This window comes from Silurus meridionalis, chromosome 18 (assembly GCF_014805685.1).
Source record: "Silurus meridionalis isolate SWU-2019-XX chromosome 18, ASM1480568v1, whole genome shotgun sequence".
Taxonomy (NCBI): Eukaryota; Metazoa; Chordata; class Actinopteri; order Siluriformes; family Siluridae; genus Silurus; species Silurus meridionalis.
In genome coordinates, this window is record NC_060901.1 from 2,403,750 (window position 1) to 2,419,606 (window position 15,857).

Consider the following 15,857-nt stretch of genomic DNA (forward strand, 5'->3'; position numbering starts at 1 on the left):
CTCACCTTTAAAACCAGTAAAACTTGGACGTGTCTCTCTGTCTCTTTCTTGTTCTCGACTCTTTTGTAGCTGTTGCCAGTGTGTGAGTCATGGGAGGATACGGTGTGGGCGTATTTACGTGTGCTAGTCAACTCGTTGGAGGAACTGAAATCCTCAGGCCTGAGTCATAAGAAGCTGGAGGAACTGCCCAAAGAATAGCTGCAGGTCAGGTGAGCACTCGCACACAGCACACCCCCTTACTTACAGAGAAATCGCTTTCTGATTATTACAGTTATAGTAAAAAGTCAATAGATGGATCAATCTGTATCAGTCCGTGTTGTTGTCTTCTCCGTGTTCTCTGTTTTGTTTTTCTTTTAGTTGGACGAGCGGCAAGCAACCAAGTTAAAGTTTGGTCTTAGGGTAGATTTATTTGGAAACGATATATATTTTGAAGTGGTTTTGTGTGTGTGTGTGTGTGTGTGTGTGTGTGTGTGTGTGTGTGTGTGTGTCGCAGGTCTTTTTTTGAAGACATTGGTTAGGAAGAACACCATTATTATCAGCTCATCTACATTTTCATGACTCACCTGGTGCTCTTCCATTGCAGTCTGGTCATGCAGCTGAACATACACACATCAGCTGGTCAATAAACAAAAGGTTTAAATTCTCCAAAACAATGACTGTATACATGCACTACTGCCTCCTATGATCTCTCCACCCAGATCCAAAAACTTCATGAAAAGAGATCCCATCAAAGTCCAAAAAAGGAATCACGTTTTTAAGACTTATCAGTAAAAAAAACAATAGTTAATTTTACATATGAACATTTACATTTTTTTTTTTGTCTTTCGACTGTTCTTTTTTTTTTTTTATTTCTCCCCAGCATTCTAGTCTAGACTGCATCTTCTCACACAGTTGCTCATTAAATGTCGCTTTCTCTGTCTATATATATATATACAGTACAGACCAAAAGTTTGTACACACCTTCTCATTCAAAGAGTTTTCTTTATTTTCATGACTATGAAAATTGTAGAGTCACACTGAAGGCATCAAGGGCTATTTGACCAAGAAGGAGAGTGATGGGGTGCTGCACCAGATGACCTGGCCTCCACAGTCACCGGACCTGAACCCAATCGAGATGGTTTAGGGGTGAGCTGGACCGCAGAGTGAAGGCAAAAGGGCCAACAAGTGCCAAGCATCTCTCGGGGAACTCCTTCAAGACTGTTGGAAGACCATTTCAGGTGACTACCTCTTGAAGCTCATCAAGAGAATGCCAAGAGTGTGCAAAGCAGTAATCAAAGCAAAAGGTGGCTACTTTGAAGAACCTAGAATATGACATTTTTCAGTTGTTTCACACTTTTTTGTTATGTATATAATTCCATATATAATTCCACATGTGTTAATTCATAGTTTTGATGCCTTCAGTGTGAATCTACAATTTTCATAGTCATGAAAATAAAGAAAACTCTTTGAATGAGAAGGTGTGTCCAAACACACTGTACTGTATATATATATATATATATATATATATATATACAGTGGAACCCGGTTATGTTGATGTCCTAGGGGGTCGCCAAAAAGCATCGAGGTAACCGATGATCGAGATAAACGAAAACAAAATGGCGGCAGTATATTAACGTGCTTGAAATTTCTTTATGTACATGATGTGCGTTAATAAATGAGAATGTGCATGCACGTGTTTTTGAAGGGTTTTTTACACAACAGCGTTGCAGCGATTTGTTTGATGAAGTCACGCTAAAAATATGTACATACGTTTGTTAACAACAAAAGGCATAAGTGCACCTACTAACAGCAGAGATTTACCAGTATACAATACAAACCACCGTCCATTCTCCATACAAACCTTTATTATATTCTCCAACATTATAAACACACAGATCACTCAAAAAAAAAAAAAACAGCGGCTGCACAGTGCCGTCTCACATTTAGTCCACATGTGGAAAAAAAGAAAAAAAAACAGTAACTAAGTTTCTAAAAACTTATGACCATCATGCTGAAGTAATCCGCACAAACACACAAAGCAAAGTGTCCGAAAAAACTTACGTCCGCGATGCTGAGGGGGAGAGAGAGAGAGAGAGAGAGAGAGAGAGAGAGAGAGAGTTTGTGAATGGAAAAATATGGAAATGAAAAAATACCGCGACCGGCGGCACGGCGTGAAGCCGAAAAAAAAACCCGCAAGATCCAAAACCGAACCCGAAACCAAAAACGAGGGACAGAAAAGTCTCAAACGTGAACGGCCGAAGGGGGCGTGGCAGGTGCTTTCTCGGCCGCTTTCTCTGAAGCTTCAACTCCTTACCGAGAGAGCCGTGCTCCTTACCGAGAGCCGTGCTCCTTACCGAGAGCCGTGCTCCTTACCGAGAGAGCCGTGCTCCTTACCCTGCTCGCGCGCCCGCTCGGTAAGGAGCACGGCTCTCTCGGTAAGGAGCAACGCACGCGCGCTCGGTAAGGAGTTGAAGCCGGGAGCGCCGCATAACATTTAACAAAAAAAAGGCATATGTGCACTTACTAACAGCAGAGATTCACCAGTATACAATACAAACACCTGTAGTATCTGTAAGGTTTGATTTTTCCGCCACTTCCGCGAGTTCTTCTGTGGCTGCACAGCGCTGATCGACATAACTGACGTTAAAATTTCAAATTTTTCCCCCCTTGTGCTCGAGATATTAGGGTTCCGCGACATAAAAAAAGTCGACATAACCGATAAAAAATTCTTCGAAAAAGCGAGAATTTGGCGGTTCCACTTCAAAAACGTCGACTTAATAGGGTTGTCGAGATAACCGAGGGCGAGATAACCGGGTTCCACTGTATATATATATATATATATATATATATATATATATATATATATATATATATATATATATATATATATATATGTATATAAACAGCAAAAAATTTATATTTATTATTTACATTGTAACAAAAATGTAATTAAATTTACAAATAGACATTGCAGAGATTATGATACTCGCAGATTTGTTGGGCTGTGATTACTTATACAGGCATATGCTGTGTTATTATTTTCCTCAGCACTGTGTTTACTTATTCAGATCATGCATAAGCATGCTATAATGCTTATAGAACTTAGTGCTTATGCTATATATTTAGCACTAAGTTCTTATGGAGATGCTGATTTCATTTTTCAGCAGGACTTGGCACCTGCCCACACTGACAAAATTACTAATACCTGGTTTAAGGACCATAGTATCCATGTGCATGATTGGCAACGTAGACCAAAATGTTTAAGACCAAATCAATTTCTCTTCCTCCGTCAGCGATTGTGGGCATAAAAAAGTCTAACTCAGATGTACTAACGTGTGTAGAGCTACACACGTGTTTTGCCAGTTGAACTTGGCTGTAACAGTTTCCCTCTGACCAACCAATCAGAAGATGGAAAAATGCTGACGTTATTCTGGGCCAGCGAGCTGCCCTGTAAGGAGAATCTAAAATCTGATTGGTTAAAGAAACAGACCCATTGATAATAGAGATGATGGTAAAAGTCCAGCAGTACTGACTCTGAAGGCTCTGAGCAGATTAGATTGACATGGCAGCACATAGAGGCTGAAATCTGATTGGACAAAAAATCTAACATCCACATACACGTACTGGAAGCAGTGCAGCCGAGAGAAACGCTACGAAATGAAGAAACTGTTGGGAATAAATTAATACAATTTCATTGAAGAAATATTAGAGTTTAGGTTGTAAATGTAGGTCAGTGCTCCTGATAGTGTTTAGGCCAGCAGAGAAGGATTTACTGACCCTGACCGACCACTACTGGTGTATATAAGCATAAGTTGTTTAACAATATATAATACAAAAATACTCATACATAACTATTTATTAAGTTTAAGCCTAAACTATAACATAGCAGAGTGCAGTGTTCACTTGCACTTCTTACAGAAGTAAGCTCATCTATAATAATAATAAAACCTACCCCTATTTTAGATAATCAATGCATATTAATGCATAATTTTAGGATTTCCACTGTCAAACAAATTGTTAACATTTTTATTTTAGTTATATTTTGCAACATTAAATAACCAGATGTTCACACTGTCACACTTATTCTATCAATCTATATTATTATTATTATATATCATTTATATTATTGCTTTTGTTAAAAATGTGTTTTTATGCCACTGGTCTGTATCTCTAAATCCAACACATCCATTCACCTCACACCTTTAGTTAGAAAGCATTAGTAATTTACCCTATGTTTCTCATCAGCTATTGTCAGCTTAACATTATATTTATATATATATATACATATTTATTCTATTATAACAGAATTTCACTACAATTGTACTATAAATATATGTAATGTATATACAGTATATGTATTTGTTATATGTATGTATATATGAACACTAACTACTTCTGTTCCTGAATCATTGATATACCACTACATGTATATCAATGATTCACTTAAAGTCACTACACCAATTTTACCATGCATTTACCACATTACATAAGTAAATGGGCTAACCAGCCTACCCACCAATGAAATCCACAGGAATCTTTTCCGGATTCTCTAACACTCACCCGAAGCAGACCTTCTCACAATGTATCTTATCACATATGGAAAGACTCTTTACATTATGAATAGTGGTAACCATGAGATTTCCTTTCACACATTCACACACACACACACGTACTCTTCCCAGACCGGGACGCCAGGTTAAACCAAGATTATCATGAATAGTAGAAAATATGGGAACTTCCTTCCCACATCGGGACTCGAACCAGGATCACCTACTGTACGCTAAAACCTCTGGTATCATGTGCTGCTAGACCATATGGGAACTTCTCTCACTACTGATAGATGGTATTAAAGAATTGCTGTTTCTCATTCAACTATTTTAGCACCTTTATGATTCTTTGGCTCAAGGCCAGCTGCCTCCACTCCTCCCAGGGGCCACCCAACCCCCCTTAGGCCACAGATCAACTAAATACTGACTTTGACGGTAACGTGTCAGTTTACCTTTTTTGTTAAATTCCGGCGCCGGTTCGTGGTCCCGGTTCAGATTTCAGAACCCTACTGACCGGCTGAGCCTTCTGGTTGCCTCACCAAAAAATATTTTTTAGAATGCTGACCCTGTGTCTGAGCAGACACATTTGCTGGGTGGCATAGGGTTTGAATTTGCTTTATTATTTCACCAAGGTAATGTTTGGACATATATCATCAAGGTAATGTTTGGACATATATAGGAGAATGCTGAGGATGGAGAAACCAGGAAGGAGGAGAAGAGGAAGACCAACGAGGAGGATTATAGATGTGGTGAGGGAAGACATGCAGGTAGATGGTGTGAAAGAAGCAGATGTAGAGGACAGGGTGGTATGGAGACGGATGATCTGCTGTGGAGATGCATAATGGGAGAAGCCGAAAGAGGAAGAAGAAAAAGATTTCACCAAGGTAACACTGAAAAACTTTCAAAATTTAAGCAATAAAATACTTGCAGTCTGGAAATGAGAAAGAGCAATTTTATTATATTCCAGTCCAATCAGTCTGTCAAAAAAGAGCTCACAGGAGAAACTTCTTGATAACAGCAATAAGCATGAGTCGCATGCAAGTGTAAAGTACAGTGAAAAAAAATCCCCAGGTAACAAATTTCCCAGGACATGGGTTGTAGGATCCATATGCAGTTTATTTACAATACCATGGAAGCAGGTCCAAAACCAGAGTCGAGAGAAAAGGTGTAAAAGTCCAGTACACAGAAAACAACATGCAGCAAAAACATAACACAAATTAGAACATGAAACAGAGTAAAGGTTTGGTTTGCGCAAGAGACTTTGCAGAAAAGAAAGTACTTCTTAAGGCAGATCCTGCACCTCTTCCTCTTCGATTGGCTCTTCTGTCTGATGTCTTCCTGTGGCTGGATGGTAGTTGCCATTTTGTTTTTGTTTTTTTGTTTTTTATCCTACATCTCCCATTGCCCCTGTAATATGGCTTGACGGTGGGGTGTACCCTTGAAGCGCTTTTTCTTATGTGGCATAAGATATGTGGCATCTTATGTGTCATATGATGAATAGTCGAAATGCATTGGTCATAGCACCCATTTCAGTGTTGTGCTGTGTAGTTGGTGTAGGCACTGAGGGTGGCAACATGCAGCACAGCAGCACCATGGGCTACCTCCATGTTCTCCGCTTACATGAGTAGGTGTGAACCATCTTAACCATTGTGTCCACTCCACCTTTGGTTCTATTATAGTACTGGATCATTTCTGGTTTCTTCTTAACACTGTTGTCATCTACAGCTTTGTCATCATGCATGGTTCTCAGGAGGACAAGAGCCTTTCCCTTCTTTGGCAAATAGCTTACCATGGTCATGTTGCCATTGAATCAAAATTTTTAACTATACTTTTGCTTTATTGATGGCTTAATGAGAGGTGGTATATTCAGCTTGTTCTGGTGAAGAATCCCCACAATAGTCGTTGTTTGCAGTCGATTCAAAAATGGCTCCTGCAAGGCTACATCCCAGCTTTTATCCACCCCTGCAAAAAGGGTCAAACCAATACAGGCCATGAATTGTCAGTGCTTCTGCACTTTTTTTTTTTCACTGCTGCTACCCTATATCCCTCTAAGTTGGTACTTTTGAGAACCTCCCCAAAGGTGTTGTCACTGATGAAGATATTCCAGGCATTTTCCGGTGAAATAGTTGAACCAGGTGCAGGTCCTGGGCAGCTCTTTAGGATGTTGTGTCCCTAAATGGGGGGTGCTTGCTCCAGTAAGAGCCCTTTTTACTTAATCTATTGGACTGGATCTGAGTTTCCTCTTCAGATGACTTATCAGATAAGTCTTCAGTGTCATCAGATGAGTTGTCTTCTTCTAGGAGAGCTAAATTTACACCCACAACTCAAGACTGACCCTGTGGCATATAGTCTAGGTCATAAGCATCATAGATTTCAGACTCTGAATCAGGACTAAGAATTGCCTCATCATCTTCATCCTGTTCTTCATGCAGCATCAATACAACCATTTCAGTCGTTAATTTAGAATGACTAAAATAGGAATGGGGGCATGGGCTTGTTGACAGCGTAACTGCAGCCTTTTACCTCCAGGTCATCCAGCGACTTCTAAATGGTCCCAGGTCTAGTTTTTCAGTGTACCAAAAGACATCAGTAGCTGTGCAAACGGTGCTATTCTGAAAGCGTGTTTAACCATGTCTGCAATTTCATCATCGAGAGCAAATTAGAATATAGAACAAGTGTGAAATTCTGCGAGAAAGTGGGCAAATTTGCCACAGAGATGTTTGACGTGATTCAGCAAGTTAACAACGATGCAACAATGAGTTGTTTGAGGTGTTTTGAGTGGCATGCGCTATACAAAAGTGCAAGAACATCACTGGAAGACGATGAGTGATTAGGAAGACCATCTACGAGCTCAACCCCCAAAAATGTCAAAACTATTTGGCAACTATAATACCTTAAATTATTTAGAAAGAGAATGAAAGGATAACACACATGCTCTGTCTTTCATCCTCTCTCTCTCTCTCTCTCTCTCTCTCTCTCTCTAACTCTCTCTCTCTCTCCTCTCAACTCGTTCTACTATGGATACTAAATTGGGCTATTTTGAATTGTTTGTGTGTGTGTGTGTGTGTGTGTGTGTGTGTGTGTGTGTGTGTGTGTGTGTGTGTGTGTAAATGAAAAACCACAGTCTCCACAAAGCTGCTGCTGTTGCACTGATCTGTAGGGAGGTGTAGTGGCCAGGCTCCATGGTCAGTCTTTGCATGATGTGCAGGTCTCCACAGATCAGAGTTATTGGGTTTAGAAGCTGCACATCTTACTGTGTAGTTTGAGAGGAAAAACTATTCTTTAAATTAATGGGAGACAATTAGAGGATGATGTACTAAAGCATACAAAATGTTAAATTAATTTTAATTAATTAATAGGGCCTTTGTGGTCTTCAGTGCAGACTTTGTGGCTCTGGCTGGGGTCTTGGTGGCCCTCAATTGGTGCTGGGAGGCTCTGGCTGAGGGTTTTGTTGCTCGTAGTGGGAGCTGTGTGGCTCTGGCTGAGGTCTTGGTGGCCCTTAATTAGGGATTGGTGGATCTGGCTCTGGCTTTGGATCTGGTGATTCTGGAGCCTCTCGTTGAGGATGTGGTAAATTTTGGTGCGGGCTGGATGGGTCTAGCTGGGGTTTCTGTGGCTCTGGTTGTCTTTATCTTTATGGTTTGCAATATACAACTTGGAGGATCTGAAGCTGCACACTCTGTTAAGGCTGTTTATGGCCTCTTTAAATTGTTGTTGTTCTCATGCTGCAATAAGCTCCATCTATAGTGTTTATACTTTTAAATCTAGTAAAGCTTGCTTTCACAGTTCTAGGTTTCATGTCACATGAAGGTATGGTGCATGGTCTGGCTGCATGGTTTGGTGGCCCCTGGATGCAGACTTTGTGACACTGGCTGAGGACTTGGTGGAATTAACTGATAGCTAAAACCAGTAACACTTGCTTGCATAGATCATGGTTTCATGTCACATGAAGATATGGTGTGGGTGCATATCTGTGTGCTAGTTGTTAGACCAGGAGCTGTGATCTTTAGGGCTTAGTCATGCAACACTTTTTGGCTGTGGTCTTATTGGGCCTGAGTAGGGGTCTTGATGACTTTTACTGTGAGCTTGATGATTCTGGCTTTTGCTTCATGACTCTGGTCATGGACATACACATATATGACCTCGTGCATTGATGATAAAGTAAAAACTAATTTAAATGAATTGAAGGAGCTGAATTTGTTTTACATTTTTCTATCTGAGCCTAGTTTGGTCTTTGTGGTGCTGGTTGTGAGATTGATGGCCCTCACTGCAGGCTTGCTGGCTCTTGCTGTTGTGTTTGGTGGCTTTGAGTGGGTGCTTGATGCTCTGGATGTGGGATTATTGACTCTTGATTGTGGCTTGGTGGATCTGGCTGCAGGGTTTGGTGGCTCTGGATGCTGACTTTGTGACACTGGCTAAAAACTTGGTGGATTTACCTGAAACCTAAAACCAGTAAAACTTGCTTTCACAGTTCATAGTTTCACACCACATGAAGATATGGTGTAGGCGTATTTCCAAGCACTAGTAGACTTATTGTTCAACCAGGAGCTGCAATTATTTAGGGCTGAATCATGCAAATCTGGATGAACTGGTTGAGGACTTATTGGATCTACTTGGAGGTTTAATACTTTTGATGCATGCTTCATGGCTCTGGCTTCAGGTTTGATGGATCAGGCTGTGGTCCTATTGAGCCTCAGTAGGGTCTTGAAGGACTTCACGGTGGGCTTGGTGGATCTGGATGTGGGCTTATTGGCCAATGTTGGAGGCTTTTGTAAATTTGGCTGCATGACTTGGAGGCTCTGGATCTCCATTTTTGTAAATATTAGTGTATGTGTGTGAATTCAACATTTTTTACATTAATCATTCCTTTTACTTGATCATCTATTCAGTTATCTTCCCATTTTCTCATCTATTTATTTGTCCATTTGTATATCCACCCATCCATCCATCTATATCTTCCATTTACTCATCCATCCATCAATCCAACCATCCATCCATTCGTCCATCCATCCATTTCAGGGGTGGGCAATTAATTTTCACAAGGGGTCACATGAGAAACCTAAATTGTGTCAGAGGGCCACACCAACGATAATATTTTAGTGATGCAACCAAATGAAAATTCTTGACCGAACCAAAAACCAAAAATGAGGAAACCAAGGCCAAAACTGAAAACCGTAACACCGAAAGAAAAGATTATGTCAATTATTAGAACCATTGCATTTATGGCTATGAGTGAGTACTAACTTCACTAAAATTAATGCATTGCAATTCAAAGAATAAATCAATTACAAAAGTGTTTTATTTATTATTATAAATTGTTTTTTATTTGTTACCATTTATAGTATTGACAGACAGGCAGCGGTCGATTATTATTAGCAACAGTCTGTTAAACGAAAATAATTGACCGCCGAACGTTTGAAAGCCCATTCAACGTTCTAATCTACAGCATTAAGAAGAGCCGTGTAATAAATAATATTATATTATAATTATTATTTTACGGATCTACGGGGAATGTTTCAAAGATCCACCCATCGATCCACTGGAGACCACTGATCTAAGGCAATGAATTCCATCACTTTGTGTGTTATGCCTTTTGCCTCGGCACCATTACTGGAAAACTTTTGCTGCATTTTCAAAAACGTCGTCTTCAGACGGAGTGCGCATGCTCTGATTGGACTTTTCTGCGCCGCGTTCTTCTCATATTTAAAATGGCAATCGGGATGTTTGGATTTCAGGTGATAAATTAAACCCCATTTGGAGAAACTCTTTGCAGATACACCCCCTTTTGAAATTTCAGCATTGCATGTTTTGCAAATCGATCTCCGCACACCACAGACATGTTGCTCTTATCCAGATAACCCTCTGCTGCTGCGCTTTTTTATTGCGTCATTACAATTGTGTTTTTGCCGTGTTGTTTTGGTGATTTAGGTTTTTCGGCCAAAGATTTTCAGGGACGTACAAAGGGCCGGATGTGGCCCGCGGGCCGTAGTTTGCCCAGGTCTGATCTATATGCTGATTTCCTTTTATGTTTTTCCCCACTTATTCTTTTCAATCCATACTTTTGCTTACTGTCTTTTCTTTTACTTGTCTCTTTTTACTCATTTGTTTTTCCGTTCTTTCGCCCGTCCGTCTACTCTGCCATTTTCTTGCTCACTCATCCATTCTTTCTTCATTTCCTAATATCTTTCCATCGCTCCTTTTGTCATCCATCCGTCATTCTTTTGATCCATTTGTATTTGGAATCTTTCAGGTCTGGAAGTACAGGTACGACCCTCAGACGAATTATCTCTTTCTGTTTTCCTTTATTTTTGTCTCTTCCACACTGTCCTTTGGGTTTTCTTTGTCAGTTTCCCTCTCTCTCTAATTGGCTGTGGGATTTATAGCCCTTGCTATAGGCTTGGTAGCTCTAGCTGGGGACTTAGAGGCCTGTAGGGCTTGTGTCCAGCTCATGTCCTATATAAGTCTGTTTGTCTGTCTTTCTCAATTATTCATTTTATGAGCCTGATGTATGATGATTAAGAGTGAGACTGCAGTGAACCTTGTGGTTCCAGAGGTGAAACCAAACGATGCATGCAGCTTTCAGGGTTTTGCGCTTCGTGTCCACCGCTTAGTGAGTATGCTGTTGTCATTGGAGTTTCCTAGAGGCATGGAGCTAAATTGTTGCTCACATGTGTATTTCAGATAGTAAGCGCTGCTGGAGATCTCATTAACACACCCGAGGCTTGCAATCAAAAGAAACCCTGCAGTGACTGTGGCGGGATTCACCTTCAAGTACTTCATGGTTTGGCTCAAAGTCACACAACCCATACATCATTAGTTACCTCTGAGAGCTGTGTCTAACTTTTACCCTCTATTTTGTCAGGCAGAGTGCTTTTGAAAGTGGTACCAGTGCTGCTGCACCACAAATCAAAGACAGTAGAGACTTATGTTATATTGGATGATGGAGCACAGCGCAACATGATTCTACCCACTGCTGTCCAGCAGCTTTAGCTGCATGGTGAATACGAGACTCTAGCCCTTCTCACTGTGCGACCAGATACCACTTACCTTAGTAGCTCTAAAGTGACCTATGAAATCTCTCAAAGAAATAACCCAGAGAAACGATATAGAGTGTTGGGAGCATTCACAGGCTCTGGCCTCGATCTAGTGGAACAGTCATACCCAGTGCGGACACTTCAGAGGAAGTATGCACATTTAAGAAGGGTCCCTCTACAGCCATTTTGCAAAGTCTGTCCATTGGTGCTCATAAGTTCAGACCAAGTTCATTTCATCACTGCCAAGGCACCAAAGGGGGGCCGGTAGCAATCCGTACAGCTCTTGGCTGGGGTCTCCAGGGGGCAGAAATGGGTATCACAGACCATGCACCGGTGCAGCAGTGTTTCTTCACCTGTACTACACACCCAGATGATCTTCTCTACAGGAATGTGGAAAGATTATGGCAGCTGGATGTGCTGCCTTTTTGCAATTGAGAAATTGGTTGTCCGGTCTAGGCAAGACAAGAAGCAATGCAGCTGTTGGAGACCCAAACTCAGCAAGTCACTTCTTCACACCACTCTTCTATGGAAACGGGGTGCACCAAAAACTGAAGGGTCTATGTACTATGTGCTCGCAAATATTAGAATTATAGAAAGGAGACTCTGTAAGGATCCAAAGAAGGCCTCAATCTACTCAGAAGAGATGACTAAACTCATTAAGGCAGGGTGTGTATTTAAACTTAAACAGAGGGAAGCAACACAGCTGGCATGGTAGTTGCCTCATCACCTGGTGTGTCATAACAATAAGTTCCGATTGGTGTTCAGCTGTTCCTTCAGGCAGCATGGCCTGTCCCTGAATGATCAGCTCCTACCCAGTCCCACACTAAGACCATCAGTATTAGGAGTACTTCTAAGGTTCAGACAACATCAGGTTGCAGTGAGTTCAGACATCAAAGGCATGTTTCATCAGGTCTGTCTACTGCCTACAGATAGACCCTTTCTCCGTTTCGTTTGGAGAGCCCTGCAAAGTGAGAACGCTACAGACATATATGAATGGCAGGTTCTGCCATTTGGCTCAACAAGCAGCCCATGCTGTGCGATCTTTGCCCTGCAGCATCATGCGTACAATTCCGAAGCCAAATATCCAAGTTTTTAACAGATAATGCATCAAAGCTTCTATGTGGATAATTGAATGACCAGCTTCCCTACGGTCTTCACAGCCAAGCAGGCAGTGAATCAGTTACGCAGCATGTTAGCAGAGGGAGGATTCGACCTCAGACAGTGGGCCAGCAGTCATCCAGCAGTTGTAGCTCATCTTCCATCTGAAGCACCGTCTTCTGCTTCAGAGCAGGATTTGTTGCAAACCCACAATGACCTGCTGGAGCCTGCATTAGGCCTCAGGTGGAACTGTGCAGCTGACACTCTCGGCTACCATTATCGGCCTATTGATCACAAAGCACTAACAATAAGATCTGCCCATCAGGTGTTGGCAGATTTTGAGTTGCTTCTAAGAGGCAGCAGTCCATACCACACTTGGAGCTTTTTGTTGTTTTAGCTGGGGCTCAACTAGCCAACGTGGTAAGGGATGAGCTGACACTCTCCATTGGTCAGACAATCTTATGGACAGACTCAATGATTTTCTTGTAGTGGATTCAATCAGACTCCTGCCGGTACAAGGTGTTTGTGGGGACATGAGTCTCTGAGGTACAGGAACTGACAGACCACAGGATGGATGGATGGATGGATGAATGGATGGATGGATGGATGGATGGATGGATGGATGGATGGATGGATGGATGGATGGATAGATAGATAGATAGATAGATAGATAGATAGATAGATAGATAGATAGATAGATAGATAGATAGATAGATAGATAGATAGATAGAACTTTATTGTCATTGCAGAGTACAGTTACACAGCAACGAAATGCAGTTTGGCATCTACCAGAAGTGCAAAATGTAGCAGTCGTGCAAAAGTGCAGATAAATATCTAGTATATTTACAGCAAGTGATATATATGAAAGTATATACAGTGAATAAATATAAAGGCTATTTCAGTGCAGAGATGTGTGGACATTCAGAAGTACAGTGAATAAATATAAAGGCGTACAGTGAATAAATGTAAAGGTTCAGAAATGGTTTTGAGGCTATGGCATTGAAGAGGACTGTGCAGAAGTGAAAGGTTACAAGATCACAAGATTATGGCATTTAAGGAGTTAGCAAGCTGAATAATCAGTCTACTTTATATTTAAAAAACTATATATAAATATATATATATACACATACGTTATATACACAAATGAATGTGAAATGTTGGGCAGAATGTACAGTAATGATATAAAGATACATATAGATAAAAATAGTGCAGATGTAATAAGGAGTGAAAAAGATATACTATGTAGTATGTACATGTATAGTACAGAGGTTATATACAGTCTTTTGTTTGTGTTTGTATGTTTTTGTTTGTGTTTGCAGGATAACCCTGCAAGTGACATAACAAAGGGTCAGAACCAAGTCGATGGAGCCAAGGCCCAGCCAGAGCTACAAAGTCTGCTGTCCTCCTGAACAGCAGACTTTGTAGCTCTGGCTGGGGTCTAGGTGGCCCCCAATTGAAGCTGGTAGGCTCTGGCTGGGGGTTGTGTTGCTTGCAGTGGGAGCCGGTTGTGGACATACACATATATGACCTCATGTGCATTGATGATAAAGTAATAACAAATTTAAATGAATGCATGCATGCTTGGTGGATCCGGCTTCAGGGTTTGATTTATCTGGCTGTGGTCTTATTGGGCCTGAGTAGGGGTCTTGATGGCTTTTACTGTGAGCTGATTGATGATTCTGGCTTTTGCTTCATGACTCTGGTCATGGACATACACATATATGACCTCATGTGCATTGAGGATAAAGTAAAAACAAATTTAAATGAATTGAAGGAGCTGAATTTGTTTTACATTTTTCTATCTGAGCCTAGTTTGGTCTTTGTGGTGCTGGTTGTGAGATTGATGGCCCTCACTGCAGGCTTGCTGGCTCTTGCTGATGTGTTTGGTGGCTTTGGGTGGGTGCTTGATGGCTCTGGATGTGGGATTATTGACTTTTGATGGTGGCTTGGTGGATCTGGCTGCAGGGTTTGATGGCTCTGTATACAAACTTTGTAACACTGGCTAAAAACTTGTGGATTTACCTGAAACCTAAAACCAGTAAAACTTGCTTTCACAGTTCATAGTTTCACGCCACATGAAGATATGGTGTAGGCGTATTTCCAAGCACTAGTAGACTTATTGTTCAACCAGGAGCTGCAAATATTTAATGCTGAATCATGCAAATCTGGATGAACTGGTTTAAGACTTAGTGGATCTACCTGGGGGTTTAATACTTTTAAAGCATGCTTGGTGGCTCTGGCTTCAGGTTTGATGAATCAGGCTGTGGTCCTATTGAGCCTCAGAAAGGTCTTGATGGACTTCACGGTGGGCTTGGTGGATCTGGATGTAGGCTTATTGGCCAATGTTGGAGGCTTTTGTAAATTTGGCTGCATGACTTGGAGGCTTTGGATCTCTATTTTTGTAAATATGTGTGTGTCTGTGTGTGCGTGAATTCAACATATTTGTGTTTGTGATGTACAGAGAGTTCTGAAAGCAGCCAGGGAGCACTACCACATTATTCAAAAGTTTGTCATCCTCAGAGACTTGGATGGTAATAACACTGGATTTGTGCACTTTTTGTGTGTGTGTGTGTGTGTGTGTGTGTGTGTGTGTGTGTGTGTGTGTGTGGGTGTGTGTGTTGTGTGTGTGTGGGTGTGTGTGGGTGTGTAGGGGAGGAGGAGGTGTGTGTGGACGTGCTGAAAGCCTACATCTCTCTGCTGGTGAAGGAGAAGCAGGTGGAGCTCATAGCACACAACGTCAGTCACCTGCAGAGGTGGCAAAAGTCCACACATCCTTTACATAAGTAGAAGTGCAGATACTCATGTTTTTAAATACTCGGGTACTGATTATACTTTTTTACTCAAGTGAAAGTAAAGAGGTTTTGTCTCTGACATGTACTTCAGTAAGAAGTAGTTATTACTTCTACCTGTTTTAGTGTCACGTTGGTATCTGAACCTCACATCATAATAATATTAGGGCTGTCAATCAAATTAACTATTTAATCACACATTTCTCTCTGTTCTAAATGCACCATATATTAATACTTCCTGTTTTTAATACGTTAAACAACATGGACATGGCGAAATATGGATGCAACACAGAGCATGAAGACAAAAAGTTCTTGTAAATGTTTTAAAGTAATAATGATGGTTTAAAGACGTAAATCATCAGGACACCAAACGGAACTTTTGCTATGTTTCCACACGGACAGTTAATGAG